The following is a 26,000-nucleotide window of genomic DNA, read 5'->3' on the forward strand; positions in this document are numbered from 1 at the left end:
AACCCAATGTAAGTCAATGGGGAATAAAAGTCGGCAGTGAGAGGAGGACAGGAAACACACCTACAGTGCTCATTTGAATGCCAAAAGCATCAATTCTTCTTACTTAAGCTGGTCAACCTTAATTAACTTCATAATACAAGTTACGCACTGAAAAATGGGGGTTATTTGGCTAAAGTTGTGGGGGGGTAGGGCTGGCTCCAGGTTTTCATGTGCCCTGGGCGAAAGAGCGCCCCTTTAACACATAATACCACAACTCATCATGCTCCGATACGGCAGAGAAATAGCGGTATAGTACAATGAAAAATACTTCACTTTTTACATCTCATGACGAGGCCCATCTATTTCTCCATACAGAATCATTGGTCCCATATAATGTTTGAAACAGTATATGATGAGCTCCACATAATGCTACAGTATATGTTGGTCCCCATGGATGAAGCTCCACTGTCTTATGGGCCCAAATAATGCTCCAAACATAATGGGCCCCATTTCTAATGCTCTAGTGTATAATGGGCCATGTAAATGCTGCTCCAGTGTCTGATGTCCACCTTTGGAATGTTCCAGTGTATGGTGGGCCCCATCTATCATTCTCCAGAGTATAGTGCTCCCCAAAAAATTGCTGTCCCAACATTGAAAACAATCAAATAAGTCTCCTCGCTAGGGAATCCCTGTACTAGTCTGGACTCCTCGTCGTCCCCATCTTCCATCTCACTGCACAGTATTTCAACCTTGCAAGTGCTGTGATCCTGAGCAAGCAGGGGGGGCCCACTCGTTGGCGACGGCACTGGCACAGGGCCCCTGATAGTACGGTGGTGTGTCTGATGGCGGGTGGGCCGAACCTGCACTTTCATCTGCAGCTTCCTCTTTGTCACTGTGTAAGATGAAACTGTATATGGGAAGGGTAACCTGAGTTTCATCAGGGTCAGATTCAGGCCGGGTAGCGTGCGAGGGGAATGTAGTGGTCTGGGTCAATGTACCAGCAGACTCATCGAGCAGTGGCTGGGCATCAGTGCACTTGTGTCGCCCCCAGGAGTACGGTCGCCACAGTGGCATTACCTTCCTCCTAGGGAGTGTGATGTCATGCTTGGGAGCAACGAAGGATCTCTCTAGCAGGTTAACTGATTGGGCGGCGTTATTCCCACGAGTCATGACCCTCCAAACAGCGTTCATGAAGGCAAAGTGTTTGTTTTACGTGGGCAGTATGGTTGCAAAGCTGAACCTTAAAGGAATGTCCAGAAGGGCACCACCAGGAGTGGAGCCTACTGCGTAATTTGACTCAACACGGGCAACCTCAACCATGCCAGCTACAGAACAGATGCATACATTGCAAGCTTAATTCCGTTAGCGAACGAGACTCCGTCATGCCCCGTGGTCCGAGTCTGGCTTACTAGAGGGACACGTGAGGCTCTGGCACATGAGATTGGCCAATAACTGGTGTGTCATGCCCTTACATGTCCGTGGCTGCATGTGCGCTACACTGAAAAGGCCAGCGTTTGTCGCTTACAGGTGCAGATAACCCACTGAACAACGTTAGTGATGGGGATCATTGATTACAATTATTACTCGCGAACGATGATTTCCCAGTAAGTGCAGGTCAACCGCAGTTCCGGAATTAGGCCTAACCGTCATTCCTGAAAAAAATGAAAAACTTACGTGTGCAAACCACAGGTGCTGTAGCTTGCTTAACAGCTCGCCAGCCGTTCTCACGCCCAGTATGGGTTACACGTGATTGCACAAAGGTGAGAAAGGGTACCGTATCCCCGGATAACATGTATGGATAGCGTACACATTCAAAAGATATGTCTATACATCAGGAGGCAGGCTCAGACGGTGTTAGGCCCAGTATGGCTTGCACGTGATTGCACAAAGGTGAGAAAGGGTACCGTATCCCCGGATAACATGTATGGATAGCGTACACATTCAAACTATATGTCAATACACCAGGAGGCAGGCTCAGACGGTGTCAGGCACAGTATGGATTTGACGGCCCAGACTACACAGCGGAGGAGCAGGGAGAGGTAAAGATAGCAAATGCTGGGGCCCTGCCCAAGCAAGGGGGGCCCACTCGTGGGCGTCGGTACTGGCACTGGGCCCCTCATAGTACGGCGGTGTGTCTGACAGCGGGTGTGCACCACCACTGTCAGAGACACTTGATTGCACTATGAGGGACCCTGTGCCAGTGCCCGCGCCCAAGAGTCAGCCTACCCACCTGTCCAGGGCAACGGCACTCACACGGTGTCGTGCGCTAGGTGGTGACCCCGGCCATGGGGGGGGAGGCAGCACAGTTAGGGAGTTTTAGAAAGTGGCATATGCTGATGTTGGACATTCAGCTGATGCAAAAGGCGAAATAGGTCAAGTCCCAGGAAGAGGTGGACCAAAGCAAGCCATTTTTCTGTCACCCTATGTGTCATCAGGGGAAGGTGGGACAAAATCCTTGGAAACCCATGCATGGTTCATTTTAATGAAGGTTAGATCATCCACATTTTGGGTTGACAGACGGGTCCTTTTTTCTGTCAGGATTGATCCAGCTGCACTGAAGACTCTTTCCGATAGCACACTTGCAGCTGGGCAAGCGAGCTCCTGTAAGGCATATTGTGCCAATTCAGGCCAGGTGCCCAGTTTAGCAGCCCAATAGTCAAAGGGGAATGACCTGTGTGGGAGAACATCGATATGGTTGTAACCATAGTTGACAACTGCTGTGTCCTGTCACTTTCCATCGATGCTGTATTACCAGTTGTGTGAGCGGTACTTGAAAAATCAGTCCACAACATTGTCATGAAACCCCTGTCTCCAACGCCACTTCTGCTGTGTGCACCATGAACACCTCTGCCAAGCTGCCCCTGGCCCGTACGGCTCATGTGAGAACCATCACCGCTGCTGTGTGCTGGGAATGCCTCAAGCAACCGATTTACCAGAGTTACTTGTTTATTAGCCAATATTAGGTCAAGAGAAAAACAAAAACAAAACACAAAACAAATATCCTGGAATTAAAAAGTAAAAAAATGTAAAAAAATATATTGCAAAAATTGCATGAAAGTAGTAATAATAAGGGTATTTAGTTAACATAATTTTGATCAAAATAATGTAGAAGCCATCCCGCCACGTCACGGCAACCCTTGTGGGACAGTCCTAACTCTTGTATTTAAAACCTTTCCACTTGTCAAGTGATGTAAAATGTGAACAAGGACAGAGGGACTGAACCACCAGTAATACTATAGGCCAGACAGGATGGATTTTCCAACTCAGACAGGGCGGTCACACCCTTATATGCACAGAATGCACAATGAAACAAACGAGAAACTGGGTCTGAGCAGAAAAAGTAAATTAATGTGCATGCAAAATGTAATTGCATATGAACACATGACCATTACACAGAGAAAAACAAAAACAAAACACAAAACAAATATCCTGGAATTAAAAAGTAAAAAAATGTAAAAAAATATATTGCAAAAATTGCATGAAAGTAGTAATAATAAGGGTATTTAGTTAACATAATTTTGATCAAAATAATGTAGAAGCCATCCAGCCACGTCACGGCAACCCTTGTGGGACAGTCCTAACTCTTGTATTTAAAACCTTTCCACTTGTCAAGTGATGTAAAATGTGAACAAGGACAGAGGGACTGAACCACCAGTAATACTATAGGCCAGACAGGATGGATTTTCCAACTCAGACAGGGCGGTCACACCCTTATATGCACAGAATGCACAATGAAACAAACGAGAAACTGGGTCTGAGCAGAAAAAGTAAATTAATGTGCATGCAAAATGTAATTGCATATTAGGTCAAGGTTCTCCTGTGGCATGATGTTTTGTAATTTGCCTTTATAGCGTGGATCCAGGATGCTGGCCAACCAGTAGTCGTCATCGTTCATCATTTTGGCAATGCGGGGGTCCCTTTTTAGGATCCGCAAGGCATAATCTGACATGTGGGCCAATGTTCCCGGTGTCAATGATGCACTGCGAGTGCTGGTTGGAGGAGCACTTTCTGGCAAATCCACATCCCTCCAGTCACGCACAAACCCTGTACCAGACCTTGCCATGCCAACATTTTCACTTGCCCCACGAGATGCATCCTCCTACCCTAAGTAATCATCCCCATCATCATCCTCCTCCTCCTCTTCTTCCTCCAACTCGTCCAGGAGAGGTCCCTGAGCAGACAATGGCTGAATGTCATCAAGGATTCCCTCCACCTCTTCCTCCTCGTCAACATTGGCTGCAGACGCCTGCTCCTTAAGGTGTGTCAAAGTTTGCATGAGCAGACGCATAAGTGGGATGCTCATGCCTAGGATGGTGTCGTCTGCGCTTACCAGCCGTGTGCATTCCTCAAAGCACTGAAGGACTTTATGTGACGTCAGCCTGCGGGTCTCGGCTGCAGCCAGGCAACACCCCGAGAAACACTGATACCCTTTACCCCTATACAGGGATCTGGATTTATAGCAGAGCCCAGGAGGCGCTGTCTGAATAGGAGCAGTGACCAGAGCAGGACGGTCGCCAGAAAGGTGTTCCAATACAGGACACAAACGTGGAGATATGCGAGTCTAAACCAGTCGGGCAGCAATGGTACAAAAACGGTAGACAGAAGCAGAGTCAGATTCAGGCCGAGAGTCATAAACCAGGAGAGTAGCAGAGGTACAGAATCGTTAGGCAGAAGCAGAGTCAGATTCAGGCCGAAAGTCATAAACCAGGAGAGTCACAGAGGTACAGAATCGTTAGGCAGAAGGAGAGTCAGAAGTCCAGGCCAAAGTCAGTCAGTCAGAAAGCAATTCACACAGTAACACACAGGGGAACCAAGAATATATCCGGCGGCTTGCAAGACCAGTCCCAAGGTATTTCAGGGATCAGGTCACCCCTCATAGGTTCCTGGACTGATGATGTCATCAGTACCGCCCCCAGGACCAGGCCAGATGGAGATGCAGTAACCTCTTGATGACTGACAGAGGGGTGGAGCCTGCGTCCACCAGATGCCTGCGCAGGTGCCCTTACTTTGTCAGCACCATAACTCCCGGGCGAGCCATGGCGCCTCCTAGTGACCGCGACAGGAGCAGCAGACCCAGAATTTAACGGCGATGTGACAGACCGGCGCCTCCTAGAGGCTAAACCCGGGACAGTAGGCTCTGAGCCTGACGTGACAGAACCACGGCCCTGTCCAGTGGCCGAGGCAGGAACAGCCGTCCCTGAGTCTGACGATAAAGTGGCGGTCCGGCGCCTCCTAGAGGCCGCGACCGGAACAGCAGGCCCTAAGTCTGGCGGAAACGTGACACTTTACAGAGGTCTTTCAGCTTCGACCACTGCACACCTGTCAACTCCATGTCTGCTCTCAAAGTGCCTGGCCGTGTATCCTCCCACAAATGCATTATGGCCTGCCTCTGCTCGCACAGCCGCTCCACCATGTGCAGGGTGGAGTTCCACCTTGTTGCAATGTCGATAATGAGGCGGTGGTTGGGAAGGTGGAGCAATCGCTGCAGCTTCTGCATACGAACGGAGTGTACAGGCGACCGGCGGATGTGCGCGCACAGTCTTCGCACCTTATGGAGCAGGGCTGTTAACTCCGGATAATTTTTGAGGAAGCACTGCACCACCAGGTTCAAGGTGTGAGCCAAGCAAGGTATGTGGCTGAGTTTTGAAAGGGCTATGGCTGCCACAAAATTACGGCCGTTATCACTAACTACCTTGCCTGCCTCAAGATGTACACTGCCCAGCCATGACTCAGTTTGTCGTTTCAAGTAATCGGCCAGCACCTCGGCGGTGTGTCTGTCGCCCAAACACATCATCTGCAACACAGCCTGCTGACGCTATCCACTAGCTGCTCGATAGGGGGACACCTCGTGTGCAACAGTGGCAGCTGCATATGGAGTGCTCGTACGACTGAGCTTTGTGGACGAGCTTTCGCTTCTGGAGGAGGAGGAGGAGGAGGGTGGAACACCTACAGCCAACTGTTTCCTATACCGTGGGCTAGGCAGCACTGTCCCACCACCGCTGTCCCCTGTGGACCCTGCATCCACCACATTAACCCAGTGCGCAGTGATGGACACGTAACGGCCCTGGCCATGCCGACTGGACCATGCATCAGTTGTGAGGTGCACCTTTCCACTCACTGACTGCTTGAGTGCATGGACATTGCGGTCTTTCACATGATGGTGGAGGGCTGGGATGGCTTTGCGAGAGAAGAAGTGGCGACTGGGTAGGTCATAGCGTGGTACTGCATAGGCCATGAGTTCGCGGAAAGCTGCGCTTTCCACCAACCGATAGGGCATCATCTCAAACGAGATTAGTTTGGCAATGTGGGCGTTCAAACCCAGTGTACGCGGATGAGAGACTGAGTACTTTCTTGACCTACTCATAGTGTCTGGGAGGGTGAGCTGGACTTGAGAGCTGCATATGGTAGAAGTGGCGGTGGACAGGGCGGACTGAGAGAGGATTGATGATGGTGATGGAGTTGGTGTTCTTTCTGATGGCCTAGATTCAGTATTTCGTTGATATAACAGTGGGATTCCCTGACTGCTGTGGCCTTGCAACGACACCTCAACATTTGCTGCTGTGCTAACCGGTGGGCTTACAGTGGGGGAAACAATGTAGCGTTGCTGACTACCTTCTTTGTGATCAGTTGCACATGTGGCACTTGAGGTTTGGTGTTGTGTCCACGCTTGCAAGTGCATGCTGGTTAAATGTCTAAGCATGCAACTGGTATTCCAATTTTTCAGATTTTTCCCTCGGCTAAAGGTCTTTGCGCACTTCTTACAGATAACCTTGGCCTGATCATGAGGATTTTGTTCAAAAAAGTGCCACACTGCACTCTTCCTACTTTGGCAGATATTTTGCGGCCTAGCACGCTGTGATGTTTTGACCCTCTGGACAAGCTGTCCAGCAACTCTTTTGATTTTTGGAACCTGTCTTTGGAGTGCTCCGGGCCTGCCAGATAACAGCTGTTGCGATGTTGATGTCTGCTGTGGATGCTCCTCATCTGAGCTATTGGAAGCAGCACCCTCTTCCCCCAATGGATGCCAATCTGGGTCAACAACTGGGTCATCCATCACCTCCTCTTCAATGTCATGTGCACCTTCCTCTGTGTCACCGTGTATGGTGGTATAGTGTGCGGGAAGGGGCACCTGAGTCTCATCAGGGTCAGAATCAGGCTCTGTACACTGCGAGGACAATGTAGTGCTCTGAGTGAATGTACCAGCAGAATCATCTATCAGCGGCTGTGCATCAGTGCACTCCATGTCAGATTCATCTTGGCCTGGGTAATTCACCATTTCACTTGATAATCCAGGCATGGTATGTGAAAACAGCTCCATGGAGTAATCGGTAGTATGGCCTGCGTCATCCTTCAATCTTGGTTGTGGTGAAGGACACAAGGAAAGGTGTGGTTCATGAACATGAGCCTCCAGTGACGACTCAGTGCTTTTACTTTTTACAACTTCAGAAGAGGAGGCGATAGAGCTGGAGGCTGAGTCAGCAATGTAAGACAAAACTTTTTCCTGATGCTCTGGCGTTAAAAGCGGTTTGCCAACTCCTAGAAAACTAATCCTTCGAAGCCTTATGGAGCCCGACGATGACGCAGGCTCAACACCTCCTGCATTCGGTCCTATTTTGCTTTTGCCACTACCATCAGATCCACCACCAACACCATCATTACCAGCTGCCAACCCCCGCCCAATTCCACAGCCTCTTCCACAAGCCTTCCTCATTTTTGGCAGAAATGTAGACAAAATCCAACAAACTATATAGTAAGGTAAAACAAGGTACAAGGTGTCTATAGGACAGGGGATATTTAGATTTTCTGCACACACTAGTGGACACTGGACACTTTTGGATTGTGTGAGGCCCACTGAATATCAGAGCGCTATGTCACAGGCTCGATGGCACAGGTGTGAAAAAAGTGACTACAGGATAAGGGAGATTTTGAATTTCTGTGAGATTTTGAATTTCTGCAGACACTTGTGGACACTGGACACTTGGATTGTCTGAGGCCCACTGAATATCACAGCGCGATGTCACAGGCTCGATGCAGCAGGTGTGAAAAAAGTGACTACAGGATAAGGGAGATTTTGAATTTCTGCAGACACTTGTGGACACTGGACACTTGGATTGTGTGAGGCCCACTGAATATCACAGCGCTATGCCACAGGCTCGATGGCACAGGTGTGAAAAAAGTGACTACAGGATAAGGGAGATTTTGAATTTCTGCAGACACTTGTGGACACTGGACACTTGGATTGTGTGAGGCCCACTGAATATCACAGCGCTATGTCACAGGCTCGATGGCACAGGTGTGAAAAAAGTGACTACAGGATAAGGGAGATTTTGAATTTCTGCAGACACTTGTGGACACTGGACACTTGGATTGTGTGAGGCCCACTGAATATCACAGCGCTATGCCACAGGCTCGATGGCACAGGTGTGAAAAAAGTGACTACAGGATAAGGGAGATTTTGAATTTCTGTGAGATTTTGAATTTCTGCAGACACTTGTGGACACTGGACACTTGGATTGTGTGAGGCCCACTGAATATCACAGTGCTATGTCACAGGCTCGATGGCACAGGTGTGAAAAAAGTGACTACAGGATAAGGGAGATTTTGAATTTCTGTGAGATTTTGAATTTCTGCAGACACTTGTGGACACTGGACACGTGGATTGTGTGAGGCCCACTGAATATCACGGCGCTATGTCACAGGCTCGATGGCACAGGTGTGAAAAAAGTGACTACAGGATAAGGGAGATTTTGAATTTCTGCAGACACTTGTGGACACTGGACACTTTTGGATTGTGTGAGGCCCAATGAATATCAGAGCGCTCTGTCACAGGCTCGATGCAGCAGGTGTGAAAAAAGTGACTACAGGATAAGGGAGATTTTGAATTTCTGCAGACACTGGACACTTTTAGATTGTGTGAGGCCCAATGAATATCAGAGTGCTATGTCACAGGCTCGATGCAGCAGGTGTGAAAAAAGTGACTACAGGATAAGGGAGATTTTGAATTTCTGCAGACACTGGACACTTGGATTGTGTGAGGCCCAATGAATATCACAGCGCTATGTCACAGGCTCGATGCAGCAGGTGTGAAAAAAGTGACTACAGGATAAGGGAGATTTTGAATTTCTGCAGACACTGGACACTTTTGGATTGTGTGAGGCCCAATGAATATCAGAGCGCTATGTCACAGGCTCGATGCAGCAGGTGTGAAAAAAGTGACTACAGGATAAGGGAGATTTTGAATTTCTGCAGACACTGGACACTTGGATTGTGTGAGGCCCAATGAATATCACAGCGCTATGTCACAGGCTCGATGCAGCAGGTGTGAAAAAAGTGACTACAGGATAAGGGAGATTTTGAATTTCTGCAGACACTTGTGGACACTGGACACTTGGATTGTGTGAGGCCCACTGAATATCACAGTGCTATGTCACAGGCTCGATGCAGCAGGTGTGAAAAAAGTGACTACAGGATAAGGGAGATTTTGAATTTCTGCAGACACTTGTGGACACTGGACACTTGGATTGTGTGAGGCCCACTGAATATCACAGCTCTATGTCACAGGCTCGATGGCACAGGTGTGAAAAAAGTGACTACAGGATAAGGGAGATTTTGAATTTCTGGGAGATTATGAATCTCTGCAGACACTTGTGGACACTGGACACTTGGATTGTGTGAGGCCCACTGAATATCACAGCGCTATGTCACAGGCTCGATGGCACAGGTGTGAAAAACGTGACTACAGGATAAGGGAGATTTAGATTTTCTGCAGACACTTGTGGACACTGGACACTTGGATTGTGTGAGGCCCACTAAATATCACAGTGCTATGTCACAGGCTCGATGGCACAGGTGTGAAAAAAGTGACTACAGGATAAGGGAGATTTTGAATTTCTGTGAGATTTTGAATTTCTGCAGACACTTGTGGACACTGGACATTTGGATTGTGTGAGGCCCACTGAATATCACAGTGCTATGTCACAGGCTCGATGGCACAGGTGTGAAAAAAGTGACTACAGGATAAGGGAGATTTTGAATTTCTGCAGACACTTGTGGACACTGGACACTTGGATTGTGTGAGGCCCACTGAATATCACAGCGCTATGTCACAGGCTCGATGGCACAGGTGTGAAAAAAGTGACTACAGGATAAGGGAGATTTTGAATTTCTGCAGACACTTGTGGACACTGGACACTTTTGGATTGTGTGAGGCCCAATGAATATCAGAGCGCTATGTCACAGGCTCGATGCAGCAGGTGTGAAAAAAGTGACTACAAGATAAGGGAGATTTTGAATTTCTGCAGACACTGGACACTTTTGGATTGTGTGAGGCCCAATGAATATCAGATCGCTATGTCACAGGCTCGATGCAGCAGGTGTGAAAAAAGTGACTACAGGATAAGGGAGATTTTGAGTTTCTGCAGACACTGGACACTTTTGGATTGTGTGAGGCCCAATGAATATCACAGCGCTATGTCACAGGCTCGATGCAGCAGGTGTGAAAAAAGTGACTACAGGATAAGGGAGATTTTGAATTTCTGCAGACACTGGACACTTTTGGATTGTGTGAGGCCCAATGAATATCAGAGCGCTATGTCACAGGCTCGATGCAGCAGGTGTGAAAAAAGTGACTACAGGATAAGGGAGATTTTGAATTTCTGCAGACACTTGTGGACACTGGACACTTGGATTGTGTGAGGCCCACTGAATATCACAGCGCTATGTCACAGGCTCGATGGCACAGGTGTGAAAAAAGTGACTACAGGATAAGGGAGATTTTGAATTTCTGCAGACACTTGTGGACACTGGACACTTGGATTGTGTGAGGCCCACTGAATATCACAGCGCTATGCCACAGGCTCGATGGCACAGGTGTGAAAAAAGTGACTACAGGATAAGGGAGATTTTGAATTTCTGTGAGATTTTGAATTTCTGCAGACACTTGTGGACACTGGACACTTGGATTGTGTGAGGCCCACTGAATATCACAGTGCTATGTCACAGGCTCGATGGCACAGGTGTGAAAAAAGTGACTACAGGATAAGGGAGATTTTGAATTTCTGTGAGATTTTGAATTTCTGCAGACACTTGTGGACACTGGACACTTGGATTGTGTGAGGCCCACTGAATATCACGGCGCTATGTCACAGGCTCGATGGCACAGGTGTGAAAAAAGTGACTACAGGATAAGGGAGATTTTGAATTTCTGCAGACACTTGTGGACACTGGACACTTTTGGATTGTGTGAGGCCCAATGAATATCAGAGCGCTCTGTCACAGGCTCGATGCAGCAGGTGTGAAAAAAGTGACTACAGGATAAGGGAGATTTTGAATTTCTGCAGACACTGGACACTTTTAGATTGTGTGAGGCCCAATGAATATCAGAGTGCTATGTCACAGGCTCGATGCAGCAGGTGTGAAAAAAGTGACTACAGGATAAGGGAGATTTTGAATTTCTGCAGACACTGGACACTTGGATTGTGTGAGGCCCAATGAATATCACAGCGCTATGTCACAGGCTCGATGCAGCAGGTGTGAAAAAAGTGACTACAGGATAAGGGAGATTTTGAATTTCTGCAGACACTGGACACTTTTGGATTGTGTGAGGCCCAATGAATATCAGAGCGCTATGTCACAGGCTCGATGCAGCAGGTGTGAAAAAAGTGACTACAGGATAAGGGAGATTTTGAATTTCTGCAGACACTGGACACTTGGATTGTGTGAGGCCCAATGAATATCACAGCGCTATGTCACAGGCTCGATGCAGCAGGTGTGAAAAAAGTGACTACAGGATAAGGGAGATTTTGAATTTCTGCAGACACTTGTGGACACTGGACACTTGAATTGTGTGAGGCCCACTGAATATCACAGTGCTATGTCACAGGCTCGATGCAGCAGGTGTGAAAAAAGTGACTACAGGATAAGGGAGATTTTGAATTTCTGCAGACACTTGTGGACACTGGACACTTGGATTGTGTGAGGCCCACTGAATATCACAGCTCTATGTCACAGGCTCGATGGCACAGGTGTGAAAAAAGTGACTACAGGATAAGGGAGATTTTGAATTTCTGGGAGATTATGAATCTCTGTAGACACTTGTGGACACTGGACACTTGGATTGTGTGAGGCCCACTGAATATCACAGCGCTATGTCACAGGCTCGATGGCACAGGTGTGAAAAACGTGACTACAGGATAAGGGAGATTTAGATTTTCTGCAGACACTTGTGGACACTGGACACTTGGATTGTGTGAGGCCCACTAAATATCACAGTGCTATGTCACAGGCTCGATGGCACAGGTGTGAAAAAAGTGACTACAGGATAAGGGAGATTTTGAATTTCTGTGAGATTTTGAATTTCTGCAGACACTTGTGGACACTGGACATTTGGATTGTGTGAGGCCCACTGAATATCACAGTGCTATGTCACAGGCTCGATGGCACAGGTGTGAAAAAAGTGACTACAGGATAAGGGAGATTTTGAATTTCTGCAGACACTTGTGGACACTGGACACTTTTGGATTGTGTGAGGCCCAATGAATATCAGAGCGCTATGTCACAGGCTCGATGCAGCAGGTGTGAAAAAAGTGACTACAAGATAAGGGAGATTTTGAATTTCTGCAGACACTGGACACTTTTGGATTGTGTGAGGCCCAATGAATATCAGATCGCTATGTCACAGGATCGATGCAGCAGGTGTGAAAAAAGTGACTACAGGATAAGGGAGATTTTGAATTTCTGCAGACACTGGACACTTTTGGATTGTGTGAGGCCCAATGAATATCACAGCGCTATGTCACAGGCTCGATGCAGCAGGTGTGAAAAAAGTGACTACAGGATAAGGGAGATTTTGAATTTCTGCAGACACTGGACACTTTTGGATTGTGTGAGGCCCAATGAATATCAGAGCGCTATGTCACAGGCTCGATGCAGCAGGTGTGAAAAAAGTGACTACAGGATAAGGGAGATTTTGAATTTCTGCAGACACTTGTGGACACTGGACACTTGGATTGTGTGAGGCCCACTGAATATCACAGCGCTATGTCACAGGCTCGATGGCACAGGTGTGAAAAAAGTGACTACAGGATAAGGGAGATTTTGAATTTCTGCAGACACTTGTGGACACTGGACACTTGGATTGTGTGAGGCCCACTGAATATCACAGCGCTATGCCACAGGCTCGATGGCACAGGTGTGAAAAAAGTGACTACAGGATAAGGGAGATTTTGAATTTCTGTGAGATTTTGAATTTCTGCAGACACTTGTGGACACTGGACACTTGGATTGTGTGAGGCCCACTGAATATCACAGTGCTATGTCACAGGCTCGATGGCACAGGTGTGAAAAAAGTGACTACAGGATAAGGGAGATTTTGAATTTCTGTGAGATTTTGAATTTCTGCAGACACTTGTGGACACTGGACACTTGGATTGTGTGAGGCCCACTGAATATCACGGCGCTATGTCACAGGCTCGATGGCACAGGTGTGAAAAAAGTGACTACAGGATAAGGGAGATTTTGAATTTCTGCAGACACTTGTGGACACTGGACACTTTTGGATTGTGTGAGGCCCAATGAATATCAGAGCGCTCTGTCACAGGCTCGATGCAGCAGGTGTGAAAAAAGTGACTACAGGATAAGGGAGATTTTGAATTTCTGCAGACACTGGACACTTTTAGATTGTGTGAGGCCCAATGAATATCAGAGTGCTATGTCACAGGCTCGATGCAGCAGGTGTGAAAAAAGTGACTACAGGATAAGGGAGATTTTGAATTTCTGCAGACACTGGACACTTGGATTGTGTGAGGCCCAATGAATATCACAGCGCTATGTCACAGGCTCGATGCAGCAGGTGTGAAAAAAGTGACTACAGGATAAGGGAGATTTTGAATTTCTGCAGACACTGGACACTTTTGGATTGTGTGAGGCCCAATGAATATCAGAGCGCTATGTCACAGGCTCGATGCAGCAGGTGTGAAAAAAGTGACTACAGGATAAGGGAGATTTTGAATTTCTGCAGACACTGGACACTTGGATTGTGTGAGGCCCAATGAATATCACAGCGCTATGTCACAGGCTCGATGCAGCAGGTGTGAAAAAAGTGACTACAGGATAAGGGAGATTTTGAATTTCTGCAGACACTTGTGGACACTGGACACTTGGATTGTGTGAGGCCCACTGAATATCACAGTGCTATGTCACAGGCTCGATGCAGCAGGTGTGAAAAAAGTGACTACAGGATAAGGGAGATTTTGAATTTCTGCAGACACTTGTGGACACTGGACACTTGGATTGTGTGAGGCCCACTGAATATCACAGCTCTATGTCACAGGCTCGATGGCACAGGTGTGAAAAAAGTGACTACAGGATAAGGGAGATTTTGAATTTCTGGGAGATTATGAATCTCTGCAGACACTTGTGGACACTGGACACTTGGATTGTGTGAGGCCCACTGAATATCACAGCGCTATGTCACAGGCTCGATGGCACAGGTGTGAAAAACGTGACTACAGGATAAGGGAGATTTAGATTTTCTGCAGACACTTGTGGACACTGGACACTTGGATTGTGTGAGGCCCACTAAATATCACAGTGCTATGTCACAGGCTCGATGGCACAGGTGTGAAAAAAGTGACTACAGGATAAGGGAGATTTTGAATTTCTGTGAGATTTTGAATTTCTGCAGACACTTGTGGACACTGGACATTTGGATTGTGTGAGGCCCACTGAATATCACAGTGCTATGTCACAGGCTCGATGGCACAGGTGTGAAAAAAGTGACTACAGGATAAGGGAGATTTTGAATTTCTGCAGACACTTGTGGACACTGGACACTTTTGTATTGTGTGAGGCCCACTGAATATCACAGCGCTATGTCACAGGCTCGATGGCACAGGTGTGAAAAAAGTGACTACAGGATAAGGGAGATTTTGAATTTCTGCAGACACTTGTGGACACTGGACACTTGGATTGTGTGAGGCCCACTGAATATCACAGCGCTATGTCACAGGCTCGATGGCACAGGTGTGAAAAAAGTGACTACAGGATAAGGGAGATTTTGAATTTCTGCAGACACTTGTGGACACTGGACACTTTTGGATTGTGTGAGGCCCAATGAATATCAGAGCGCTATGTCACAGGCTCGATGCAGCAGGTGTGAAAAAAGTGACTACAAGATAAGGGAGATTTTGAATTTCTGCAGACACTGGACACTTTTGGATTGTGTGAGGCCCAATGAATATCAGATCGCTATGTCACAGGCTCGATGCAGCAGGTGTGAAAAAAGTGACTACAGGATAAGGGAGATTTTGAATTTCTGCAGACACTGGACACTTTTGGATTGTGTGAGGCCCAATGAATATCACAGCGCTATGTCACAGGCTCGATGCAGCAGGTGTGAAAAAAGTGACTACAGGATAAGGGAGATTTTGAATTTCTGCAGACACTGGACACTTTTGGATTGTGTGAGGCCCAATGAATATCAGAGCGCTATGTCACAGGCTCGATGCAGCAGGTGTGAAAAAAGTGACTACAGGATAAGGGAGATTTTGAATTTCTGCAGACACTTGTGGACACTGGACACTTGGATTGTGTGAGGCCCACTGAATATCACAGTGCTATGTCACAGGCTCGATGGCACAGGTGTGAAAAAAGTGACTACAGGATTAGGGAGATTTTGAATTTCTGTGAGATTTTGAATTTCTGAGGACACTTGTGGACACTGGACACTTGGATTGTGTGAGGCCCACTGAATATCACAGTGCTATGTCACAGGCTCAATGGCACAGGTGTGAAAAAAGTGACTACAGGATAAGGGAGATTTTGAATTTCTGCAGACACTTGTGGACACTGGACACTTGGATTGTGTGAGGCCCACTGAATATCACAGCGCTATGTCACAGGCTCGATGGCACAGGTGTGAAAAAAATGACTACAGGATAAGGGAGATTTTGAATTTCTGTGAGATTTTGAATTTCTGCAGACACTTGTGGACACTGGACACTTTTGGATTGTGTGAGGCCCAATGAATATCAGAGCGCTATGTCACAGGCTCGATGCAGCAGGTGTGAAAAAAGTGACTACAGGATAAGGGAGATTTTGAATTTCTGCAGACACTGGACACTTTTGGATTGTGTGAGGCCCAATGAATATCAGAGTGCTATGTCACAGGCTCGATGCAGCAGGTGTGAAAAAAGTGACTACAGGATAAGGGAGATTTTGAATTTCTGCAGACACTGGACACTTGGATTGTGTGAGGCCCAATGAATATCACAGCGCTATGTCACAGGCTCGATGCAGCAGGTGTGAAAAAAGTGACTACAGGATAAGGGAGATTTTGAATTTCTGCAGACACTTGTGGACACTGGACACTTTTGGATTGTGTGAGGCCCACTGAATATCAGAGCGCTATGTCACAGGCTCGATGGCACAGGTGTGAAAAAAGTGAATTGTAGAATTGGGCAGCATAGGAATGTCCCTAGAGTGTAGTTCTGTAAGAACGGAACAAGTCCTCCACAGTGACACACAGATGGCTTCACTGTGGCTGTGATAACAGCCGTTACACGGTACTGTGTGAGGAGCGTACACCGCTGTATGGTGTGAATAAATGCACGCTCAGTACCTTAGCAGGACAAAAAAAAATTGGGATTGCTTTTAAAAAAGCAGTTTGCAGAGCAGTGGGGAAACAGCAATGCAGCTGTCAGGAAGCCTTAGAAGGCAGCCTAACAACCAACACCGCTGATCCACCACAATATAGCCTCCCCTTGCACTGCACACACAGTGACTGGTGTGTTGCACATTCAAAATCGCTAGCAGCAGAAGCAGTCTTTTTGTCTTCTTCCCTGCCTAACGCTCTCCCTACAGAATCAGCAACCTCTCCCTATGCTAAGATCGGCAGAAGTAAGATGGCTGTCGGCGTGCACGCCTTTTTATAACCCCTGTGACGCCCACCAAAGCAAGCCAATCACTTGCATGCCCTTCTGAAAGATGGTAGCGACCCCTGCCTATGTCATCACGTTGCCTACAGTGTCCGTGAATCCTGATTGGCTGAAAAAGAGCGCTAAACAAACTTTTGAAACGCGACTTTGGCACGTAAGTCGCCGACCTCGTGGCCGACCTCATCCTAGGGTCTGGTTTCGTTTCATGAAACCCGACTTTGCCAAAAGTCGGCGACTTTTGAAATTGTTCGACCCATTTCGCTCAACTCTAGTTATAACAAATTATAATGATTATCCTCCATCCCATAGTCCTGTGCCCATATACTAATCATACATAACCTCTATCCCATAGTCCCGAAAAACTAAGCATATTTTTGGAATCAGCACATCAAACTCCAAAAAACAGACATATTATCTTTGCTGATGATTTTTTTTGTATTGACCAGTATTATTAATCTCTCATTTTCTTTAATTCATTTAACTCAAATTACAGTTTTTCCTTTGTGTGACCTTCAGTTTCTTTAGATCGTTTGCAATCATTTTCACAAAGGTATCAATTTTGTGATATTGTGAGGAAGGTTTTTTGGTTGTAGACATGAGAAAGGGGGGAATTAAATCCATAACACTTGAAGCATTTGTTTCAAGTTTTCTAAAATCTTAATAGCCTAATCCTCTCTTTTTTCATCATTACAGGATTCCTCAATTTGATAGCAAGATAAATGTGTAGTAATAATTTATGAACAAATAGATTTAAAACTTTTGTCCATACAAAAGGATCAAATTTTGGAATTGGTGTAAATAGAGTCTTTTCCGGCATTAAGCAATATGGATTTAGGCTGTGTGCCCACGTTAGCATTTTTTAAGCGTTTTTGAAGCATTTGTTCTGGATCAAATGCTTCAGAAATGCTTAAAATAAGCTTCCAATTCATTTTAATGCATTTTGGCCTTTTGTGCCAATGGATGCTTTTTTTTCCGCTAAGGAAACGCTTAGCGGCTAAAAACGCAGCATGCTCATTAATTTTGCAGAGTAGTCCGCGTTTTTAGCTATTTCCTATGGGCCCAGAAGATGCACAGAGAAAAATGCATCAAAACGCGCGTTTTCTGTGCTAAAAACGCGCAGAAATAAAACGCGCATTTTCTGGGAAGGAATCCGGTTTTGTGTCAGGTTTAAAACGCTAACGTGGGCACATAGCCTTAAAGTTATGATTTATAATGATCTTTAGTTAGAGGATCTTTATTTGTCTAACGCAATATGTTTGTGTACTATTATAACCCTATGCTGACCCCTAAACAGTATTGATTTGTGCAATCACACTTATCTCTTTTATATTCTAGGTACAACTGTATGTAATCACACACAGATCTGCAGTGCGATCATTGAGAAAAGTAGAATGTCTGTCAATACATGTCTTACACTGAGCAAGTCTGTTCAAACGTATTGTAGAGGTGTGGTCTTTCACCTTCATGTTGCTGCCTTTTTATGATTCGGCAACGTCATACAGGGGAAGCCCCAAAGACAGACTCTGTGAAGATCTATTTTCTGGGAGATCTTTACAGCTCATTTACATAATAAGAAATATCTGGATTTCTGTGCAACTGTTAGAGTGGATGGTCTGGAGATGGAAACTCCAGGAGTGGACCCTCTGGACTGTGGCACCGAGGGGCCCCGGGCGAGCTGCCAGGTGGAACCGACCCCTTTACACGGAGCATTAGGAGCAGGCCCAGGGGTTCGAGTACCACGGTAGCCGGTACCAAGAGGGACGGCTCACAGGAGACACGGGTGGGTATGACTGAGGGACCGTACTGGATACTAGGAACACCAGGTGTGAACATGGAAGTGCGCTAACTACAGGATAGTGTGAGACAGGTACACATGAGCGCATATGACGTATGGCGAGTAATACATCCGGAGGTAAACCAAGCAGGACGCGTGCAAGGAGCACGACAGAGTACAGAATGGAGCAGCAGTCATGCCAGGAGGAGTATTAGAGTATAGGGAGAGAGAGAGTGCCCGGAGGTACAGCGGAGCAAGAGACAGAGCACAAGATCCGAGTGGATGCCAGAGGGCACAACTGAGCAAAGACAGAGCGGAATGGAAGTTCAGAAAGGGTGCCCAGGAGCACCAAGAACACAAGGCGGAACAGAGGACCTGAGTACAGCCAACAGCCTGGCAGAGACACAGACGTCCCAGCCAGGAAGCACAACAATAATCAGGCACCTCCCATAGGGGAAGGTAGCCTGATATAGCACATGACCATGACAGGTTCCGGGTCAGATCCTAGCCAGAAAGCACATGACCACTACAGCTTCCGGGTCAGGTCCTCCATTACCATAGAGAGGACCAACCCGGAGACAGCATTGACAGGAGCGTGCAAGCGCAAACATGACATGGAGGAGGAGCTCCGGGGACAAAAGCTGCGCATGCGCACCCGACGGGAGCCCCCGAGGGACCGCCGTACCGGAGGGAGTGATGTCTGGACCGAAGCCTGGCCTCCTGGTGAGCGCGCCATAACAGTACCCCCTCTTTCTAGACCTGGAAAATAGCACCTTGACACTAGGCGCGGGATCCAGACACTTCCTAACTGCATGAGGACCAATCAGATCCAGAGTCTCACTACAAGAAAACTTGGTCTCCTGCCATACCCTGGAGAACTCCACGGACAGAGAGTCAGAGGTAGGTGCGCCCAAGACAGGACAAACCGACAGAGGCACACTGACATGCTTGGAGGCCGAAGCGGTGGTGCGGTTACTGAAAGTCAATTCAGCCTTAAGAGGTGAGGTGTCGGAGGATGGTTGCTTGGGAACTTCCTTCTTGGCACAGGACGGACAAGCAGCCACAAAGTCTTTGACGTCCTGAGCAAGAGACGTCCACTAGTAGTAGTGGGATAAACGGGAGAGTGTCCTCTTGACACCAACATGGCCGGCAACCGGAGAAGAATATCCCCAGGATAACACACCTTTATGGTTACCTTTAGCCACAAAGGTTTTCCCCGGGCGCTGGGATGTCAACTTGACGGAAGCCAAGGAAATTACCTTGGACCGATTACTTGACAGATGTGGTGACTGACCCTCAGCCCCCTTCTCGACAATGTCACACGTCACTGTCCGGTTGCTTGACAGATGTGGTGACTGACTCTCAGCCCCCCTCTCGACAATCTCACACGTCCCAGACCGGTTAGTGGATGGCGAACCTGTATCCGCCGAAGACAAGCAAGCAGGGTTCTTCAGATGAACGGACAGCAGGCAACTTTTTTGACAGGATGGTCCCCAACGGAGTATATCACCGGATTGCCAGTCCAGGGTTGGCCCGTGAGTTCGTAACCAAGGAAGACCAACAAGAATGGTATGAGCCGAAGTCGGCAATACGTGGAAGGAGATTCCCAAAAATCAGAATAAAAAGCGATCAAAAGATGTCACGTGCCCAAAAATGATAATAATAAAACGCCAACTCGTCCCGCAAAAAATAAGTCCTCACATGACCCTGTGCATCAAAATATGGAAAATTATAGCTCTCAATATGTGGTGATGCAAAAACTATTTTTACAATAAAAAGCATATTTTAGCGTGCGACAGCTGCCAAACAAAAACCGCCATAAATAGTAAATCAAATCCCCCGTTATCACCCCCGTAGTTAGGGAAAAATAATAAAATTAAAAGAAAATGTATTTATTTCCATTTTTCCATTAGGGTTAGGGCTAGGGTTAGGGCTAGGGCTAGGGTTAGGGCTATGGTTAGGGTTAGGGTTAGGGCTAGGGTTAGGGCTGAGATTAGGATTAGGGGTGTGTTGGGGTTAGGGTTGGAGTTAGAATTGGGGGGTTTCCACTGTTTAGGCACATCAGGTGGTCTCAAAGCGCAACATGGCGTCTGATCTCAATTCCAGCCAATTCTACGTTGAAAAAGTCAAATGGTGCTCCTTCCCTTCCAAGATCTGCCAAGCGCTCAAACAGTGTTTTACCCCCACACATAGGCTATCAGCCTACTCAGGACAAATTGAAAAACAACTTTTGGTGTCCAATTTCTCCTGTTACCCTTAGGAAAATAAAAATTGGAGGCAAAAATATCATTTTTGTGGAAAAAAAATGATTTTTTTATTTTCATTCCCGGGCGTTATAAACTTCTGTGAAGCACTTGGGGGTTCAAAGTGCTCAACACACATCTAGATAAGTTCCATGGTGGGTCTAGTTTCCAAAATGGGGTCACTTGTGGGGAGTTTCAATAGTTTAGGTAAATCAGGGGCTCTCCAAACACACATGACACCCGCAGACCATTCCATCAAAGTCTGCATTCCAAAACGTCACTACTTCTCTTCCGAGACCCGACGTGTGCCCATACAGTAGTTTTCTCCCACATATGAGGTATCAGCATGCTCAGGACAAATTGGACAACAACTTTTGGGGTCCAATTTCTCCTGTTACCCTTCGGAAAATAAAAAAATTGGGGACTAAATGATCATGTTTGTGGAAAAAATACAATTTTTTTATTTTCATGTCCGGGCATTATAAACTTCTGTGAAGCCCTTGGGGGTTCAAAGTGCTCAACAAACATCTAGATAAGTTCCTTACGGGGTCTAGTTTCCAAAATGGTGTCATTTATGGGGGTTTCCACTGTTTAGGTACATTAGGGGCTCTCCAAAGGCAACATGACACCCGCAGACCATTCCATCAAAGTCTGCATTCCAAAACGTCACTACATCCCTTCCGAGCCCTGATGTGTGCTCATACAGTAGTTTTCTCCCACATATGGGGTATGAGCGTACTCAGGAGAAATTGGACAACAACTTTTGGGGTCCAATTTCTCCTGGTACCCTTTGGAAAATAAAAAAATTGGTGACTAAAAGATCATGTTTGTGGAAAAAATACGATTTTCTTATTTTCACGCCCGGGCGTTATAAACTTCTGTGAAGTACTGGGGGTTCAAAGTGCTCACCACGCATCTAGATAAGTTCCTTGGGGGGTCTAGTTTCCAAAATGGTGTCATTTGTGGGGGTTTTCACTGTTTTGGTACATCAGGGGCTTTCCAAACGCGACATGGTGTCCGATCTCAATTCCAGCCAAAAATGTCAAATGGCGCTGCTTCCCTTCTGAGCTCTGCCATTCGCCCAAATAGTGGTTTACCCCCACATGTGGGGTATCAGCATACTCAGGACAAATTGCACAATAACTTTTAGGGTCCTGTTACCCTTGGAAAAATAAGAATTGAGGGTGAAAAGATCATTTTTGTGGAAAAAATATAATTTTTTAATTGTACGACTGTACGTTATAAACTTCTGTGAAGCCCTTGGGGGTTCAAAGTTCTCACCACATATCTAGATAAGTTCCTTGGGGGGTCTAGTTTCCAAAATGGTGTCATTTGTGGGGACTTTCCGCTGTTTTGGTACATCAGTGGTTTTCCAATCGCGACATGGTGTCCGATCTCAATTCCAGCTAAAAAAGTCAAATGGCGCTGCTTCCCTTCTGAGCTCTGCCATGCGCCCAAATAGTCATCTACACCCACATATGGGGTATCACCGTACTCAGGACAAATTGCACAATAACTTTTAAGGTCCTGTTACCCTTGGGAAAGATAAAAATTGGAGGTGAAAAGATCATTTTTGTGGAAAAAATATGATTTTTTAATTGTACGGCTGTACGTTATAAACTTCTGTGAAGCCCTTGTGGGTTCAAAGTTCTCACCACATATCTAGATAAGTTTCTTGGGGGGTCTAGTTTCCAAAATGGGGTCACCTGTGGGGGGTTTCCACGCTTTAGGTACATCAAGGGCTCCCCAAACGTGACATGGCGTCCGATCTGAATTCCAGCCAATTTTGCATTGAAAAAGTCAAACGGCGCTCCTTCCCTTCTGAGCTCTGCCATGCGCCGAAACAGTGGTTCCCCCCACATATCAGGTATAAGCATACTGCACAATAACTTCTGCAGTCCAATTTCTCCTGTTATCCTTGGTAAAATAAAAAAATTGAACCTGAAGTATTTTTTTTGTGAAAAAAAAGTTAAATGTTCATTTTTTTTTAAATATTCAAAAAATTCCTGTGAAGCACCTGAAGGGTTAATAAACTTCTTGAATGTGGTTTTGCGCACCTTAAGGGGTGCAGTTTTTAGAATGGTGTCACTTTTGGGTATTTTCTATCATGTAGACCCCTGAAAGTGGCTTCAAACATGATGTGGTCCGTAAAAATAAAATGGTGTTGCAAAAATGAGAAATCGCTGGTCAACTTTTAACCCTTATAACTTCCTAACAAAAAAAAATTTTGCTTCCAAAATTGTGCTGATGTAAATTAAACATGTGGGAAATGTTACTTATTAAGTTTTCTGTGTGCTGTATCTCTGTGATTTAAGGACATAAAAATTCAAATTTGGAAAATTGTGAAATTTTCAACATTTTCACCAAATTTCCATTTTTTTCACATATAAACGCAAGTTATATGAATTAAATTTTACCAGTAGCATGAAGTACAATATGTCACGACAAAACACTGTCAGAATCACTGGGATCCATGGAAGCGTTTCAGAGTCATTACCTCATAAAGGGACAGTGGTCAGAATTGTAAAAATTGGCCCGGTCATGAACGTGCAAACCACCCTTGGGGGTTAAGGGGTTAAGTCATCATGCAGGGCATTTAAATGTTGAACGTATGTCTGAATATCCTGAATATCCTCATCAAGAAATTCTGCCTGTGACAAGTTTGGAAACTGGGAGAATTCGCGCCGACTAATATTTTGCTTCATAAATTTCAATTTTCCAATAAAAGCAGAAATTAAACCCTTTGTTTTTATTAAATGTAGGCTGTCCCCTTGTAACTGCAAGTTACCAAGTGGGGGTGATTGGGCTGCGGAGATGTGTGCAGCGGAGTTGATGGGCGGGAGTGCAGCCATCGCCATTTTCAGAGATCAATGACTTCCAGCCGGCGCTTGGAAATGTGGGATAGTGACATAAGCGCCGGGAAGTCTGTGACAGAGCCAATTGGTGATTATGTATTTAGATTACATTATAAAATAAAAGCATGTATAACAAATGGGCAGGTACTTATTTTTTCTGACACTGTCAAACACTGACATCGATTCACTTACACTTTTCTTTTCAAAATTCCTGAAAACAAATGAGTAACGTTTGACCTTGGCATTCTTATTTATATTGGTGAAGAATTAAACAAGTTCATGCAAGATTGCAAGCACAGCACAAGTCTTATTTCGTCCCTTTGCACGTCTGAACAAGAGTTGCGGGCGGGCGGTGCTTTGCAAGTCTCGACACGCGTTGTACTGAATATCGAATATACAAGTTTTTACAACTAACAGTCGCTGACCATCTTAAAATATTATCTGCCTACATTGATAGGTAAAGCCAAGCCAACATTTTTGTTCTTTACTATCAAAACTAGATAAATTTTCGTGGACCCCCACTTACAACTTGTGAACACCCATTTTATTTTCACACCAATGTAGACCCCCGTTGAGTCTCCTGTGGACCCCTGGGGGTCCACCTGGACCACTTTGGGAATCACTGGTGTACATCAACTACATTTTCAGTATACAAGGTGGGCCATTTATATGGATACACCTAAATAAAATGGGAATGGGTGGCGATATCAACTTCCTGTTTGTGAAACATTGGTATATGGGAGGGGGGAACTTTTCAAAATGGGTGGTGACCATGACAGCCATTTTGAAGTTGGCCATTTTGGATCCAAATTTATTTTTTTCAATGGGAAAAGGATTATGTGACACATCAACTTATTGAGAATTTCACAAGAAAAACAAAGGTGTGCTTGATTTTAATGTAACTTTACTCTTTCATGAGTTATATACAAGTTTATGAACACATATAAAATGTGCTCAAAGTACTGCCCATTGTGTTGGATTGTCAATGCAACCCTCTTCTCCCACTCTTGACACAATGATAGCAATTTCACTGATTGTGAAATTCTCAAAATGTTAGATTTGTCACTAGAGATGAGCGACTTTGCCTTTTTTCGGGTCGAGTCGGGTTTCATGAAACCCGACTTTCGCAAAAGTCGGGTCGAACGCAATCGGCCGATTATCGTGAAAAGTCAAAGGCCGACTGAAACACGAAACCCAATGCAAGTCAATGGGGAAGAAAATTCGGCAGTGAGTGAAGGAAAGGAAACACTCCTACAGTGCCCATTTTAATGCCAAAAACATCAATTCTTATTACTTAAGCTTGTCAACCTTAATTTACTTTATAATAATAGTTAGGCATTGAAAACTGGGGGTTATTTGGCTAAAGTTGTGGGGGGGTTAGCTTGCTCCAGATTTTCGTAGGCCCAGGGTCAAAGAGTGTCACTGGGCTCCTTTAACACATGCCACAATTCATGATCCTCTGATACGGCAGAGAAATAGCGGTATAGTACAATGAAAAATACTTCACTTCTTACATCACATGACTGATATCCATTTTAAATTCTCCAAAACTCCAAAAACAGACAGTATATTACTCCATACAGTATTATGGCCACTGCATAGTGCGCCATAAAGAGTAATGAGGCCCATATATTTCTCCATACAGAATCATTGCTCCCATATAATGTTTGATACAGTATATGATGAGCTCCACATAATGCTACAGTACATGTTGGTCCCCATGGAAGAAGATCCACTGTGTTATGGGCCCAAATAATGCTCCATATATAATGGGCCCCATTTCTAATGCTCCAGTGTATAATGGGCCCTGTAAATGCTTCTCCAGTGTCTGATGTCCACCTTTGGAATGCTCCAGTGTATGGTGGGCCCCATGTATCATTCTCCAGAGTATAGTGCTTTCCAAAAATTGCTCCCAACCTTTAAAACAATTAAATAAGTCTTCTTGCTAGGGAATCCTTGTACTCTGGACTCCTTGTCGTCCCCATCTTCCATCTCTCTGCACTTGTACTGTTTAGGCAGAGGGCGTACAGATGTGATGTCATCGTGCTCTCTGACCAGAATGTCATTGTCAGGAAATGCGGAAGACGTCACGGTGGTGGAGCAGGGAGAGGTAAGTATTTCAATTTTGCAAGTGCTGTGATCCTGAGCAAGCAGGGGGGCCACTCGTTGGCGATGGCACTGGCACAGGGCCCCTCCCGGGTTGGCCCCTCCCTCC

Source organism: Dendrobates tinctorius, unplaced genomic scaffold (genome assembly GCF_039654945.1).
Source record: "Dendrobates tinctorius isolate UK_male_01 unplaced genomic scaffold, ASM3965494v1 ptg000246l, whole genome shotgun sequence".
Classification (NCBI taxonomy): domain Eukaryota; kingdom Metazoa; phylum Chordata; class Amphibia; order Anura; family Dendrobatidae; genus Dendrobates; species Dendrobates tinctorius.